Source organism: Bombina bombina, chromosome 3, assembly GCF_027579735.1.
Source record: "Bombina bombina isolate aBomBom1 chromosome 3, aBomBom1.pri, whole genome shotgun sequence".
NCBI classification, from domain to species: Eukaryota; Metazoa; Chordata; class Amphibia; order Anura; family Bombinatoridae; genus Bombina; species Bombina bombina.
Genome location: NC_069501.1, coordinates 70,724,225 through 70,739,498, shown reverse-complemented (window position 1 = coordinate 70,739,498; position 15,274 = coordinate 70,724,225). Strand labels below are relative to the sequence as shown.

Genomic DNA, 15,274 nt, shown 5'->3' with positions numbered 1-15,274 from the left:
CTTTAAATGTGAGCAATCGTGCAATAATACCATGCGTTAACACCTTACATTTTTTATGTCCCTTTAAAGGGATAAAGTACTTAACTAATACTACAGTATTCTAAGCAAAGAATAATAAGCAAATCATTTTTGTGTAATTACATTGTTCTCTTAAATAAGAAATAAGTGTACAGTTGTATTCTCTATAATCATGTTGTAGCCCAAAGTCTGTATCTTGTCTGCTGAGGCCAGTTAAGGACAGATATAAAGGAGTTAATATACACCTAGATTACAAGTTTTGCGCTATAGAGGGTGCGAAACGAACGCAACAAAATTTGCGTTATTTCACCCCCCATAGCGCTGCCATTACAAGTTTTTGAAAAGCCTCCTTGTGCGTGCGTTATGATGGCGATAAGCTCCATACCGCACAAAATCCAAGGGCTAAGAATGCGTGCTCGTGCACACTTTGCCCATAGACATAAATGGGTAAAGAGTGCTAGAAAAAAAAATAACACTTGAAGCGTGGAATGGCGATCGCTGTAACGCAACCCCAGTTATGTCTATGGGGAAAAAAGTTAAGTTGAAACCTAACACCCTAACATAAACCCCTAGTCTAAACACCCCTAATCTGCCGCCCCGACATCGCCGCCACTAATAAGTTATTAACCCCTAATCTGCCGCTCCCCGACATCGCTGCCACTATAAAAAAGTTATTAACCCCTAATCTGCTGCCCCCCGATATCGCCGACACTTAAATAAAGTTATTAACCCCTCATCTGCCGCTTCCGACATTGCCAACACTATTATAAAGTTATTAAAGGGACACTAAACCCAAACATTTTCTTTCATGATTTAGGAAGCAAAAAAATTTTAAAATAACATTCCAATTTATTTTATTATCTAATTAGCTTCATTCTTTAGATATCCTTTGTTGAAGAAAATGCACATGGGTGAGCCAATCACATGAGGCATCTATGTGCATCTACCAATCAGCAGCTACTGAGCATATCTAGGTATGCTTTCCCGCAAAGAATATCAAGAGATTGAATGAAGCAAATAAGATAACAGAAGTAAATTAGAAAGTTTTTTTTAAAATTGCATGCTCTTTCTAAATAATGAAAGAAAAAAAATTGGGTTTTATTCCCCTTTAACCCCTATATTTTTATAGGGCTATTAGATTAGGTGTAATTGTTTTTATTTTGGATCATTTGGTTTGCTATTTTTCGTCATTTAGTGTTTGTTATTTTTTGTAATTGATTATTTTTTATTTTTTGTAATTTTAGAATTAAATTATTTTAGTAGTGTTAGGTTTTTTTAATGTGTAATTTAGTTTATTTAATTTATAGTTATTTTAATTTTAGTATAATAGTTTATGTTAGGTTAAAGGGACAGTCAACACCTGACATAACAGAATCCCATATTTTGTAAACCCAATTGAAGATCCGCCTGCACTGCATCCCTTATTTATTACCTTTGTGCGTGTCCTAGTAATCGTTCACGTTATATTTAGTATTCAGCTCAAAACATGGCCGCCTAACTCCTCCCCTTCATCCTTCTTCCCCATCTCTATGCCATTTCAGGCACGTTCATGTAAGTATTGATGACGCTTATCATACGTCATTGCGCATGGGCATTTGTGGTAGCAGTCAGAAATTGGACTTAGAAAGCGGACTTAAATATACAATCCGGCTGAAACATATTTGCGCAATAGAGTTCCGCTTTTTGGTTCCTATGCAATCGCGCATGCGCAACACTGAACGAGTTTGGAATTTCTGACCGAGGATTGCATTCTGATTGGCAGATGCTTTCAAAAAGAAGGTAGCTACGTAATGGTGGGGGGAGTTAGGCAGCCATATTTCGATCAGAATAACTCATGTATCGTGGATGATTACTAGGAGAAGGAAGTAGGTAAGACAGAAGAGATGCAGTGCAGGCGGATCTTCGTTTGGGTTTACAAAATATGGGATCCTGTTATGTCGGGTGTTATATTGTAATTTTAATTTAAAGTTCGGGGGTTGTTAGGTTTAGGGGTTAATCATTTAATTGAGTTTTTTGCGATGTGGGGGGCAGTTTAGGGGTTAATAGGTTTAGTTAGTGGCAGTGATGTGGGAGGCCAGAGGTTTAGGGGTAATAACTTTATTTAGCGTCAGCGATGTTGGGGAGCGGCAGAATAGGGGTTAATAGCTTTATTATAGTCTGAGAGATGTTGGGGTGCGGGGGAATAGGGGTTATTAACTTTATTATAGTGGCGGCGATGTCGGGAGCGGCAGATTAGGGGTTAATAAGTTTAATTTAGTGTTTGCGATGCGGGAGGGCCTCGGTTTAGGGGTTAATAGGTAGTTTATGGGTGTTAGTGTACGGATCGTGTCGGTATAGGCTGGAACGCAAGCATTTTAGCCTCACCGCACAACCTGTAATACCGGTGCTATGGAAATCCCACGCAAAAACTTAATTTTTTTGATTGCGGGATTGATGTTGCGTTACAGGCTAAAAAGCTTGCGGTATAGCTATACCGAAACAAATCGTAATGGCTGCGTTACTGTTTTTACACTGAATTTTTTTTAGCGTTAAAACCTTAACGCAAAAGGACCAGTAAACACAGTAGATTTGCATAATCAACAAATACATAATAAAAAGACAATACAATAGCTCTTAGGGCCTGATATTCAAAACCACGCCGTTCAAGTGAGATGATTTAAGAAGTCTCGTCAGTACAGCGACTCCCTTAAAGAAACATTAAAGAAACATTAAAAATACAAATTATATCTTGAAAAATGTTTATGTCACGGTGTAGTGTTCTTTATACGAAACAGAGACTACAACATTACAATATAAAAGAATTACAAAGATTTTGTGTGATTTCTCTCCGTGCTGGCAAGGTTTCGAAAATAAGACCCCGAGTCTGAACTTAAAATTAGTAGATTTGATTCTGACAAATTTCAAATTTATCTCTGTTTCCACTCCTCCTGTATCATGTGACAGCCATCAGCCAATCACAAATGCATATACATATATCCTGTAAATTCTTGCACATGCTCAGTAGGAGCTGGTGCCTCAAAAAGTGTAAATATAAAAAGACTGTGCACATTTTGTAAATGGAAGTAAATTAGAAAGTTGATTAAAATTGCCTGCTCTATCTGAATCATTAGAGTTTAATTTTGACTTAAGTGTCCCTTTAAATGACCGCAAAACACATATTAAAACTTGTTATAGGACAATCTCAAAGCGTTTTATGTCCCATTTATATGCATTAGCAATATGTATGGCATCATACTTTTAAAAGAGATTGGTGTGATTTCCCCCCCCCCCCCCCCCTCTTCCCCTCCTCCAATGCTCTAGAAGGCCTGAAATTCCTTCTCAGGACACTGTATCAACAGCCAATGTGAGCCTGGCACTAAATTTAGCAGCCACCAAGGCATCTGTGTGACTTCCCTCACAATTATCCCTATCAGACAGCAAATCTCAGAGCTACCAGCCCAGGTAAGACAGATTCTTTTTTTCCCTGATATTTCCTTGACTTCCTTCATGATTTATTTTCTAAAGGTTTTGTAAAAACTTGATGGGAGCAGAAGATGAATGCTTTAGATGTGATTAAGTGTGTGTTGTCACTTGCTGGCCGTGTGCTTGTATGGTTAGGCTGAGCGTGTGACATCCCATGCCAGCTGTCTCAGAGCTTCACTGGCTGTCAGTGCTGCCTGTTTGGTGTATATATACATACTGCAGTTTGCTTTAATTCTCCTAAAATGAAAGATTTTATAACAATTAATCTAACAAACACCAGCTACATACAGGAGAATTATATTTGTATCATAAATGTACTTATATTTCAATGTAAACATTGGTGTCCTTTGATCAATACCTAACATATATAATGTGTCTTCTTTTGCATTGAAAAAAGCTATTGTATAAACTGATCTGCGCTGCTTTTGAGTGTGCGCTACTGTAAATAACTCATTACAGTGACACCCAACTCTCAATTGAAAATATTCCTTCAATACAGGATTTTAATGGGGAAAAAAAGTTAGTACAGGTACAAATCCCCAAAACCGAAATTCCAAAATCCAAATTTATTCTGAAATCCAAACTTTTTAATTAATATTTTTTAAATAAAATGATCAAATACTACTATTTTTGCTGCCTGTAAGTCACAATATTATTTACATGTGTGGTTTGGTGTGTGTGTTCTAAAATGCAAACAATAGCCTATGTTTATTTAAAACAAGAGCTATCACCTTTCTGATTACAGTACTGTACTATCTTTCTGAGGGTACTATGTATACAAAAGTATAAAAATGATATAAAACTAGCTTTATGTTGCATATATAAGCTGAATTGTAACATGTAAATATTGCCTAAATGATATAAGATATTGTTGTTGGTCCCATCCCAGCCGTGTCATTACAGATGCAAATATAAATAAATATTCCAAAATCCAAACTATTTCCGAAACCCAAAACCTTTTCTGGCCCCACGCAGTTTGGATAAAGGGTTTTCTACCTGCATAGATATTATATTGTTTTTTTAACTTGGATTATATTAAGAAAAATATTTTGTATTTATTAATAACAATAATGGAAATAGCAAGAAAATATATATTAAGCTGTGGCTGCCACTGATTAATCAAAAAAATCTTTATCTTTTATGAGAAACAACTCTTTTCAGTAATTATAGCAAAGTCTGATGCATTGATTTACAATTGATCACAAGTTTGACTCTCTCTTCTCTTTTGTTCTCTTGGTAAGCTTTTGTGAAATGCATATGTACATATCCTCAACAGCAGCAAAGCTCTACTGGGAGCTAGGTGGCAATTGTGGATACACACATATGCCTCTTGTCATTGTCTCTCCAGATGTGTTCAGCTAGCTCCCAGTAGTGCAGCTGACGTTAAAGCACCATTTAACATAGTAGAATAGCATAATCAGCAATTGCATAATAAAAATACAATTCAATAGCACCTAGTTTGAATTTCAAATTAGCAATAGATTTTATTCAGACAAATTTCAGTTACTTCCCTTTTCCCCTCCCCATCTAACAATGTGGCAACTATCAGCCAATCAGAAAATGCATATACACTGCACATGCTCAGTAGGAGCTGGTGTCTCATAAAGTGTGCATATAAAAAGATTGTATAAAGTTTCATAATAGAAGTAAATTGGAAAGATGCTTAAAAAATCATGTTCTGAATATTGAAAGTGTAATTTGTGACTTTATTGTTTCTTTAACTATGTGTTTAACCATCTTACAGGGGTTAAACACATAGTTATATGCATTAACAAATTGCTCTAGCACATAGAAGCTTGTTCTTTTTGAACTTTGAGTTCCTATGTTGCCCCCATTTACCCCTCTTTTTGTCAGGCCTGTGAAATAGGGTCACGCTGGGCAAATATGGCTGTTTATAACTTTGGCAACTGAGGGTACTAAAGATAATAATTGGGGGTGTATAATACCGATCTGGGAGACGCTGTTAGTACATAAGACAATACTTATTACTTCTCACAAAGATACTAAAATAGTTTAGACCTCTTGTTCCCTGGTGCACTAGATAGCTGATGTTTTAGCTTGTTAAATGGCCATAATAGTAAAGAAACTGCAGCTCTAATTCATTGTCATTGTAAAACTATTGACCCTACACTATTGTATGCTTATCCCCTGCAAAAGGGTTAAACCCACAGTAGAAGTGCTGCTTGGAACTCGCAGAGCATTGCTGGTCCAGAGTGATAACCGCCTCTGATCCAATCAACGTTGCAGGATTCAGCTGTGTAACTAGCACTGCTGATTGGATGAGCGACTATTTCCGTTCTGGTCCAGCAGTGCTCCGCGGATCCCAAGCAGCACTTCTACTGTGTGTTTAACCCCTCTGCAATTTTGTTGACTATATGGCCCTTTAAATGTTAATTAAAGCCACAGGAAATACTTTTTTTTTAATAATTTAAATATTAAATCTTTAATATAGTACAACAACTTTGCCCTATACTATAACATATTTATTTTGTCCTAGTTTTCCTGTAATTTATCTCTAAAAATTAAGTTTTCCAGCAATGGCAACTTACACACTGCAGGATTCACAAGTCTAACCCTGATGCATGTCTGTCAATAATATGGGGCATATTTATCAAGCTCTGTACGAAGCTTGATGCCCTTGAAACAGAAGTTATGACGCAGCGGTCTAAAGACCGCTGCTCCGTAACCTGTCCGCCTGCTCTGAGGCCGCGGACAGAAATCAATCCCAAATGACACCCCCTGCTAGCGGCCGATTGGCCATGAATCTGCAGGGGGCGGCATTGCACCAGCAGTTCACACATTGACAAATATGCCCCTATGTCTCAGCAGGGGTTATCAGATACAATACTGCAAAACAATATATATTTTGCTACAATAATGACCGTAGCTAGCCTTGTCTAGTAACCCATTGGCTCCTGCAAATAAGGCTTGTTGTGTGTGGTCTTTGGCTACTGAAAAACGATCGCAACAAACAAGAGGTAAATGCATTCAGTTTCAAACTCACCTAGTTCCTTTATTGCAGGACTGCATAAATGTCTTGTAATTACTGTCCCTTTAAAGTCTTTTTTTATATATGCATAGTATATACTAGCAGCTAATCACCACATTGCAAAAAACCTACATATATAGGTTATAAAAAGTATTCAATCATTGTTTGAAAAATTGTATTGTATAGTTGTCCAGTGACAAACCCCTTGAAAAGGTTCTTGAGTATATTCATCTTATCTAATCTGTTATGGCCAATTAGTAATAGATATAAATCATATCCTGCACTGCACTGATCAATCAGTCACTGTGTATAAAATTACAGGATCAGCTTTTAAAATCAAGTAAAGAGCGCTCCAGTTGTCTTAAGAACCATAAAAAAAAAACATACATCATTTTCAAAGGTCATTTATTTATATGGAGCAGGACATTTTGGGGCCGATTTATTAAAGTGCGGACGGACATGATACCATGTAGCGTATCATGGCCGCCACACATCGATAACTGCTTGTGCAAAGCCACCCCTTGCAGATTCACAGCCAATCAGCCGCTAGCAGGGGGTGTCAATCAGCCCGATCGTATAGGATCGGGCGGATTGAGGTCTGCAGCCTCAGAGCAGGTGGACCAGTTATCATAACTGCTGTTTCCGGTGGCATAAACAGGGGCATCAAGCTCAATTCGGAGCTTGATAATTCGGCACCTTTGAGTTTAAAGTCCCTGTAAATGGATGGTCTTGTTAGTAAGGTTCTGTAAAACATGTCCTGTTGATGCTAGATAGGCAAGAATGTGCTCCGTAGCTTCTCTGGCAGTCATGATGTTAAAGCTGTAAACAGACATGAGGTTTTTCTAAGTCTCTGTTGAGTCAGCTGTGATTTGGTTCTTAATGCAGCTTGAAAATACATTTTAAAAAATCTTAAGCAGCCGCACTACCGACAGATCATGTAAAGGCTAAGAACGTTTATCTTATCTAAATGAAGGAAAATATATATATTCCAGTAATTCTTAAAGGGACACTGTACTGTGAAATGCATTTTCCTTTTCCTCACTTCAATCACTTGTATAGGAAATTGGTGTTATGTTTAGTTTTGCATTTGAAATAGCTGGGTTTGCTTATTAAAACTGCTTCATATGTTCTCAAAAACATGCACCTTCAAATAGGCTGAGTCAGCAGAAAGAGCAGACCTGCTTATGGGCTAGATTAAAGTGGAGGGCTATATAGCACTTTCCCTTGAACATAAACTACTCTAGACAGAGGCTTTTTGCGCACATCAGGTTTGCGCTCTTATTCCAAGTTGAAAGTAAAAAGTTTGCGTGCAAGTGAAAACAAGACACGCGCTAAATAAAAATATTGTGACCGCGTTAAATTCTTCTCCCATAAACTTTAATGAAGCACGAAAACACCTAACACCGGAGACCTCATATCTTTAAGCACTTTATAATGAAATTAAATATATATATATATATATATATATATATATATATATTTATTGGACAGTGTACTTTTTTGTTTTGCGTAACCATAGCTCTGATGACGCGCTAACCTGAAGCGCATTAAATTTGATTGTGCTTGAGCTAACACGGTTACTTTCAACCCATAATAAGTGCGCTATTTACAATGCACATAAAGAAACGCAAAATACCCCTAATTGCTTGCTACACGTAGCTATCCAATTGTAATCTTGCCCCATATGTCAATTTCTGTAAACACAAATGCCAATGAAATATTCTTATTTCAATTGCAAGAATATAACTAAAGGAATAATCTCAGTTATATGTAATACTCTACAGTTGGTATAACAACTCATTGGGAACACAAAAAGGGACTTTGTACACTAGATTCTTATTTGCATAAATGTTTTGTAGATGATCAATTTAAATAGCCCATCTCAGAGTGTTATTGTAAAAATGTATAGTTTTGCTTATTTTTTAATAACATTGTGCTGATTTTCAGACTCCTAACCAAGCCCTAAAGTATCAGATGTATACTTAAATCTACAGATTTCTGCTTGCTCCTGTTTGTGTAATGGGTCTTTTCGCATGCAGGGGAGGGTCTGCTCTTACTGCTTTCTCAGCCCCTTTCAGTGGGTGTCCCAGCCTAACCTCATCAACAGTGCTAAACTGGGAGCTTCTAAGTAAGTTTTTAAAAATGTTTTATACTGGCTTTTTAAGATCAGTATCTGTGCATATTCTTCTTTATAGTAGTGTTTATTACACGCCATTTTAAGAAAATTAGTGTATATCTTTAAAGGGACAGTACACTGTAAAATTGTTTTCTCCAACATAGGTGTGTCCGGTCCACGGCGTCATCCTTACTTGTGGGATATTCTCTTCCCCAACAGGAAATGGCAAAGAGCCCAGCAAAGCTGGTCACATGATCCCTCCTAGGCTCCGCCTACCCCAGTCATTCTCTTTGCCGTTGTACAGGCAACATCTCCACGGAGATGGCTTAGAGTTTTTTAGTGTTTAACTGTAGTTTTTATTATTCAATCAAGAGTTTGTTATTTTGAAATAGTGCTGGTATGTACTATTTACTCAGAAACAGAAAAGAGAGGAAGATTTCTGTTTGTATGAGGAAAATGATTTTAGCAACCGTCACTAAAATCCATGGCTGTTCCACACAGGACTGTTGAGAGCAATTAACTTCAGTTGGGGGAACAGTGAGCAGTCTCTTGCTGCTTGAGGTATGACACATTCTAACAAGACGATGTAATGCTGGAAGCTGTCATTTTCCCTATGGGATCCGGTAAGCCATGTTTATTACGATCGTAAATAAGGGCTTCAAAAAGGGCTTATTAAGACTGTAGACTTTTTCTGGGCTAAATCGATTGATTATTAACACATATTTAGCCTTGAGGAATCATTTTATCTGGGTATTTTGATATAATATTATCGGCAGGCACTGTTTTAGACACCTTATTCTTTAGGGGCTTTCCCAAAGCATAGGCAGAGCCTCATTTTCGCGCCGGTGTTGCGCACTTGTTTTTGAGAGCATGGCATGCAGTCGCATGTGAGAGGAGCTCTGATACTTAGAAAAGACTTTCTGAAGGCGTCATTTGGTATCGTATTCCCCTTGGGGCTTGGTTGGGTCTCAGCAAAGCAGATACCAGGGACTGTAAAGGGGTTAAAGTTTAAAACGGCTCCGGTTCCGTTATTTTAAGGGTTAAAGCTTCCAAATTTGGTGTGCAATACTTTTAAGGCTTTAAGACACTGTGGTGAAAATTTGGTGAATTTTGAACAATTCCTTCATGTTTTTTCGCAATTGCAGTAATAAAGTGTGTTCTGTTTAAAATTTAAAGTGACAGTAACGGTTTTATTTTAAAACGTTTTTTGTACTTTGTTATCAAGTTTATGCCTGTTTAACATGTCTGAACTACCAGATAGACTGTGTTCTGAATGTGGGGAAGCCAGAATTCCTATTCATTTAAATAAATGTGATTTATGTGACAATGACAATGATGCCCAAGATGATTCCTCAAGTGAGGGGAGTAAGCATGGTACTGCATCATTCCCTCCTTCGTCTACACGAGTCTTGCCCACTCAGGAGGCCCCTAGTACATCTAGCGCGCCAATACTCCTTACTATGCAACAATTAACGGCTGTAATGGATAATTCTGTCAAAAACATTTTAGCCAAAATGAACACTTATCAGCGTAAGCGCGACTGCTCTGTTTTAGATACTGAAGAGCATGACGACGCTGATAATAATATTTCTGAAGGGCCCCTAACCCAGTCTGATGGGGCCAGGGAGGTTTTGTCTGAGGGAGAAATTACTGATTCAGGGAACATTTCTCAACAAGCTGAACCTGATGTGATTGTATTTAAATTTAAGTTGGAACATCTCCGCATTCTGCTTAAGGAGGTATTATCCACTCTGGATGATTGTGACAAGTTGGTCATCCCAGAGAAACTATGTAAAATGGACAAGTTCCTAGAGGTGCCGGGGCTCCCAGTAGCTTTTCCTATACCCAAGCGGGTGGCGGACATTGTTAATAAAGAATGGGAAAGGCCCGGTATTCCTTTCGTCCCTCCCCCCATATTTAAAAAATTGTTTCCTATGGTCGACCCCAGAAAGGACTTATGGCAGACAGTCCCCAAGGTCGAGGGAGCGGTTTCCACTTTAAACAAACGCACCACTATACCCATAGAGGATAGTTGTGCTTTCAAAGATCCTATGGATAAAAAATTAGAAGGTTTGCTTAAAAAGATGTTTGTTCAGCAGGGTTACCTTCTACAACCAATTTCATGCATTGTCCCTGTCGCTACAGCCGCATGTTTCTGGTTCGATGAGCTGATAAAGGCGGTCGATAGTGATTCTCCTCCTTTTGAGGAGATTATGGACAGAATCAATGCTCTCAAATTGGCTAATTCTTTCACCCTAGACGCCACTTTGCAATTGGCTAGGTTAGCGGCTAAGAATTCTGGGTTTGCTATTGTGGCGCGCAGAGCGCTTTGGTTGAAATCTTGGTCGGCTGATGCGTCTTCCAAGAACAAGCTACTTAACATTCCTTTCAAGGGGAAAACGCTGTTTGGCCCTGACTTGAAAGAGATTATCTCTGATATCACTGGGGGTAAGGGCCACGCCCTTCCTCAGGATCGGCCTTTCAAGGCAAAAAATAAACCTAATTTTCGTCCCTTTCGTAGAAACGGACCAGCCCAAGGTGCTACGTCCTCTAAGCAAGAGGGTAATACTTCTCAAGCCAAGCCAGCTTGGAGACCAATGCAAGGCTGGAACAAGGGAAAGCAGGCCAAGAAACCTGCCACTGCTACCAAGACAGCATGAAATGTTGGCCCCCGATCCGGGACCGGATCTGGTGGGGGGCAGACTCTCTCTCTTCGCTCAGGCTTGGGCAAGAGATGTTCTGGATCCTTGGGCGCTAGAAATAGTCTCCCAAGGTTATCTTCTGGAATTCAAGGGACTTCCCCCAAGGGGGAGGTTCCACAGGTCTCAGTTGTCTTCAGACCACATAAAAAGACAGGCATTCTTACATTGTGTAGAAGACCTGTTAAAAATGGGAGTGATTCATCCTGTTCCATTAAGAGAACAAGGGATGGGGTTCTACTCCAATCTGTTTATAGTTCCCAAGAAAGAGGGAACGTTCAGACCAATCTTAGATCTCAAGATCTTAAACAAGTTTCTCAAGGTTCCATCGTTCAAGATGGAAACCATTCGAACAATTCTTCCTTCCATCCAGGAAGGTCAATTCATGACCACGGTGGATTTAAAGGATGCGTATCTACATATTCCTATCCACAAGGAACATCATCGGTTCCTGAGGTTCGCATTCCTGGACAAACATTACCAGTTCGTGGCGCTTCCTTTCGGATTAGCCACTGCTCCAAGGATTTTCACAAAGGTACTAGGGTCCCTTCTAGCTGTGCTAAGACCAAGGGGCATTGCTGTAGTACCTTACTTGGACGACATTCTGATTCAAGCGTCGTCCCTTCCTCAAGCAAAGGCTCACACGGACATTGTCCTGGCCTTTCTCAGATCTCACGGATGGAAAGTGAACGTGGAAAAGAGTTCTCTATCTCCGTCAACAAGGGTTCCCTTCTTGGGAACCATAATAGACTCCTTAGAAATGAGGATTTTTCTGACAGAGGCCAGAAAAACAAAACTTCTAGACTCTTGTCGGATACTTCATTCCGTTCCTCTTCCTTCCATAGCTCAGTGCATGGAAGTGATCGGGTTGATGGTAGCGACAATGGACATAGTTCCTTTTGCACGCATTCATCTAAGACCATTACAACTGTGCATGCTCAGTCAGTGGAATGGGGACTATACAGACTTGTCTCCGAAGATACAAGTAAATCAGAGGACCAGAGACTCACTCCGTTGGTGGCTGTCCCTGGACAACCTGTCACGAGGGATGACATTCCGCAGACCAGAGTGGGTCATTGTCACGACCGACGCCAGTCTGATGGGCTGGGGCGCGGTCTGGGGATCCCTGAAAGCTCAGGGTCTTTGGTCTCGGGAAGAGTCTCTTCTACCGATAAATATTCTGGAACTGAGAGCGATATTCAATGCTCTCAAGGCTTGGCCTCAGCTAGCGAGGGCCAAGTTCATACGGTTTCAATCAGACAACATGACAACTGTTGCGTACATCAACCATCAGGGGGGAACAAGGAGTTCCCTGGCGATGGAAGAAGTGACCAAAATCATTCTATGGGCGGAGTTTCACTCCTGCCACCTGTCTGCTATCCACATCCCAGGAGTGGAAAATTGGGAAGCGGATTTTCTGAGTCGTCAGACATTGCATCCGGGGGAGTGGGAACTCCATCCGGAAATCTTTGCCCAAGTCACTCAGCTGTGGGGCATTCCAGACATGGATCTGATGGCCTCTCGTCAGAACTTCAAAGTTCCTTGCTACGGGTCCAGATCCAGGGATCCCAAGGCGGCTCTAGTGGATGCACTAGTAGCACCTTGGACCTTCAAACTAGCTTATGTGTTCCCGCCGTTTCCTCTCATCCCCAGGCTGGTAGCCAGGATCAATCAGGAGAGGGCGTCGGTGATCTTGATAGCTCCTGCGTGGCCACGCAGGACTTGGTATGCAGATCTGGTGAATATGTCATCGGCTCCACCTTGGAAGCTACCTTTGAGACGAGACCTTCTTGTTCAGGGTCCGTTCGAACATCCGAATCTGGTTTCACTCCAGCTGACTGCTTGGAGATTGAACGCTTGATCTTATCGAAGCGAGGGTTCTCAGATCCTGTTATCGATACTCTTGTTCAGGCCAGAAAGCCTGTAACTAGAAAGATTTACCACAAAATTTGGAAAAAATATATCTGTTGGTGTGAATCTAAAGGATTCCCTTGGGACAAGGTTAAGATTCCTAGGATTCTATCCTTCCTTCAAGAAGGATTGGAGAAAGGTTTATCTGCAAGTTCCCTGAAGGGACAGATTTCTGCCTTGTCTGTGTTACTTCACAAAAAGCTGGCCGCTGTGCCAGATGTTCAAGCTTTTGTTCAGGCTCTGGTTAGAATTAAGCCTGTTTACAAACCTTTGACTCCTCCTTGGAGTCTCAATTTAGTTCTTTCAGTTCTTCAGGGGGTTCCGTTTGAACCCTTGCATTCCGTTGATATTAAGTTATTATCTTGGAAAGTTTTGTTTTTAGTTGCAATTTCTTCTGCTAGAAGAGTTTCGGAATTATATGCTCTGCAGTGTTCTCCTCCTTATCTGGTGTTCCATGCAGATAAGGTGGTTTTACGTACTAAACCTGGTTTTCTTCCAAAAGTTGTTTCTAACAAAAACATTAACCAGGAGATTATCGTACCTTCTCTGTGTCCGAAACCAGTTTCGAAGAAGGAACGTTTGTTGCACAATTTGGATGTTGTTCGCGCTCTAAAATTCTATTTAGATGCTACAAAGGATTTTAGACAAACATCTTCCTTGTTTGTTGTTTATTCCGGTAAAAGGAGAGGTCAAAAAGCAACTTCTACCTCTCTCTCTTTTTGGATTAAAAGCATCATCAGATTGGCTTATGAGACTGCCGGACGGCAGCCTCCCGAAAGAATCACAGCTCATTCCACTAGGGCTGTGGCTTCCACATGGGCCTTCAAGAACGAGGCTTCTGTTGATCAGATATGTAGGGCAGCGACTTGGTCTTCACTGCACACTTTTACCAAATTTTACAAGTTTGATACTTTTGCTTCTTCTGAGGCTATTTTTGGGAGAAAGGTTTTGCAAGCCGTGGTGCCTTCCATTTAGGTGACCTGATTTGCTCCCTCCCTTCATCCGTGTCCTAAAGCTTTGGTATTGGTTCCCACAAGTAAGGATGACGCCGTGGACCGGACACACCTATGTTGGAGAAAACAGAATTTATGTTTACCTGATAAATTACTTTCTCCAACGGTGTGTCCGGTCCACGGCCCGCCCTGGTTTTTTTTTTTTAATCAGGTCTGATAATTTATTTTCTTTAACTACAGTCACCACGGTACCATATGGTTTCTCCTATGCAAATATTCCTCCTTAACGTCGGTCGAATGACTGGGGTAGGCGGAGCCTAGGAGGGATCATGTGACCAGCTTTGCTGGGCTCTTTGCCATTTCCTGTTGGGGAAGAGAATATCCCACAAGTAAGGATGACGCCGTGGACCGGACACACCGTTGGAGAAAGTAATTTATCAGGTAAACATAAATTCTGTTTTTCCATAAATGTATTTTAAATGACTTGTTATACCAACTGCAGGGTATAAAATATTTGAGAAATTGCATTTTCGGGTTTATTTGTGTATCTGAAGTAGCTGGTTTTGTGCTTTAAAACCAAAGCCTATTACAATGGGTTGAGCTTCAGGTAATATCAGATCTCATTATGTTATCACTTTTATGTACACAGACTTGCTTCCTTATCTTATATTTGTTTGGAACACCAAAGCTCAGTACATAGAGAGAACAATGGAAAATTATCATTTTATTACTTAACTATCATGCCCCCCACTGAGAGTGTAATCTATTCTGCTGACTGTGTTTACTTAGGCTTGTCAATAGTGTATACGCCAGTATCAAAACTTTCAGTATAGGTTGGGAAACCACAAGCTAAATCAGCTATTTCAAATGCTGAAATATGAGTAAAGGAGCTACTTGCAACCAATTTATAACACTCTAGCAGGTAAAAAGGATAATTGGGAATAATTTAAAGGGGAGAAAGTTTTTGGGTGAACTGTCCCTTTAAAGAAAACAAATACAGTAGATTGTCCCTTTAAGCTTTCTATGTTTCACAACATATGTTAGCTAACTAGCAAGTTACAACATGTCTTTATAGTATATGTAACTGCTGGCCAATCACCTAAAGCTCTCTAAGAAGTCTCATCAG

At 39.9% G+C, this 15,274-nt stretch overlaps 1 protein-coding gene across 1 annotated transcript in view; it reads left to right on the top strand.

Annotated features, from left to right (window-relative positions):
- Positions 1-3,387: 3,387 nt before the first annotated feature.
- The window catches only part of STYXL2 (serine/threonine/tyrosine interacting like 2), a 167,389-nt gene continuing 155,502 nt past the window's right edge, over positions 3,388-15,274 (top strand). Inside the window, exon 1 of the mRNA XM_053705863.1 lies at positions 3,388-3,459. The gene's annotated coding sequence lies outside the window, so the exon portion shown is untranslated. The remainder of the gene's footprint in view (positions 3,460-15,274) is intronic.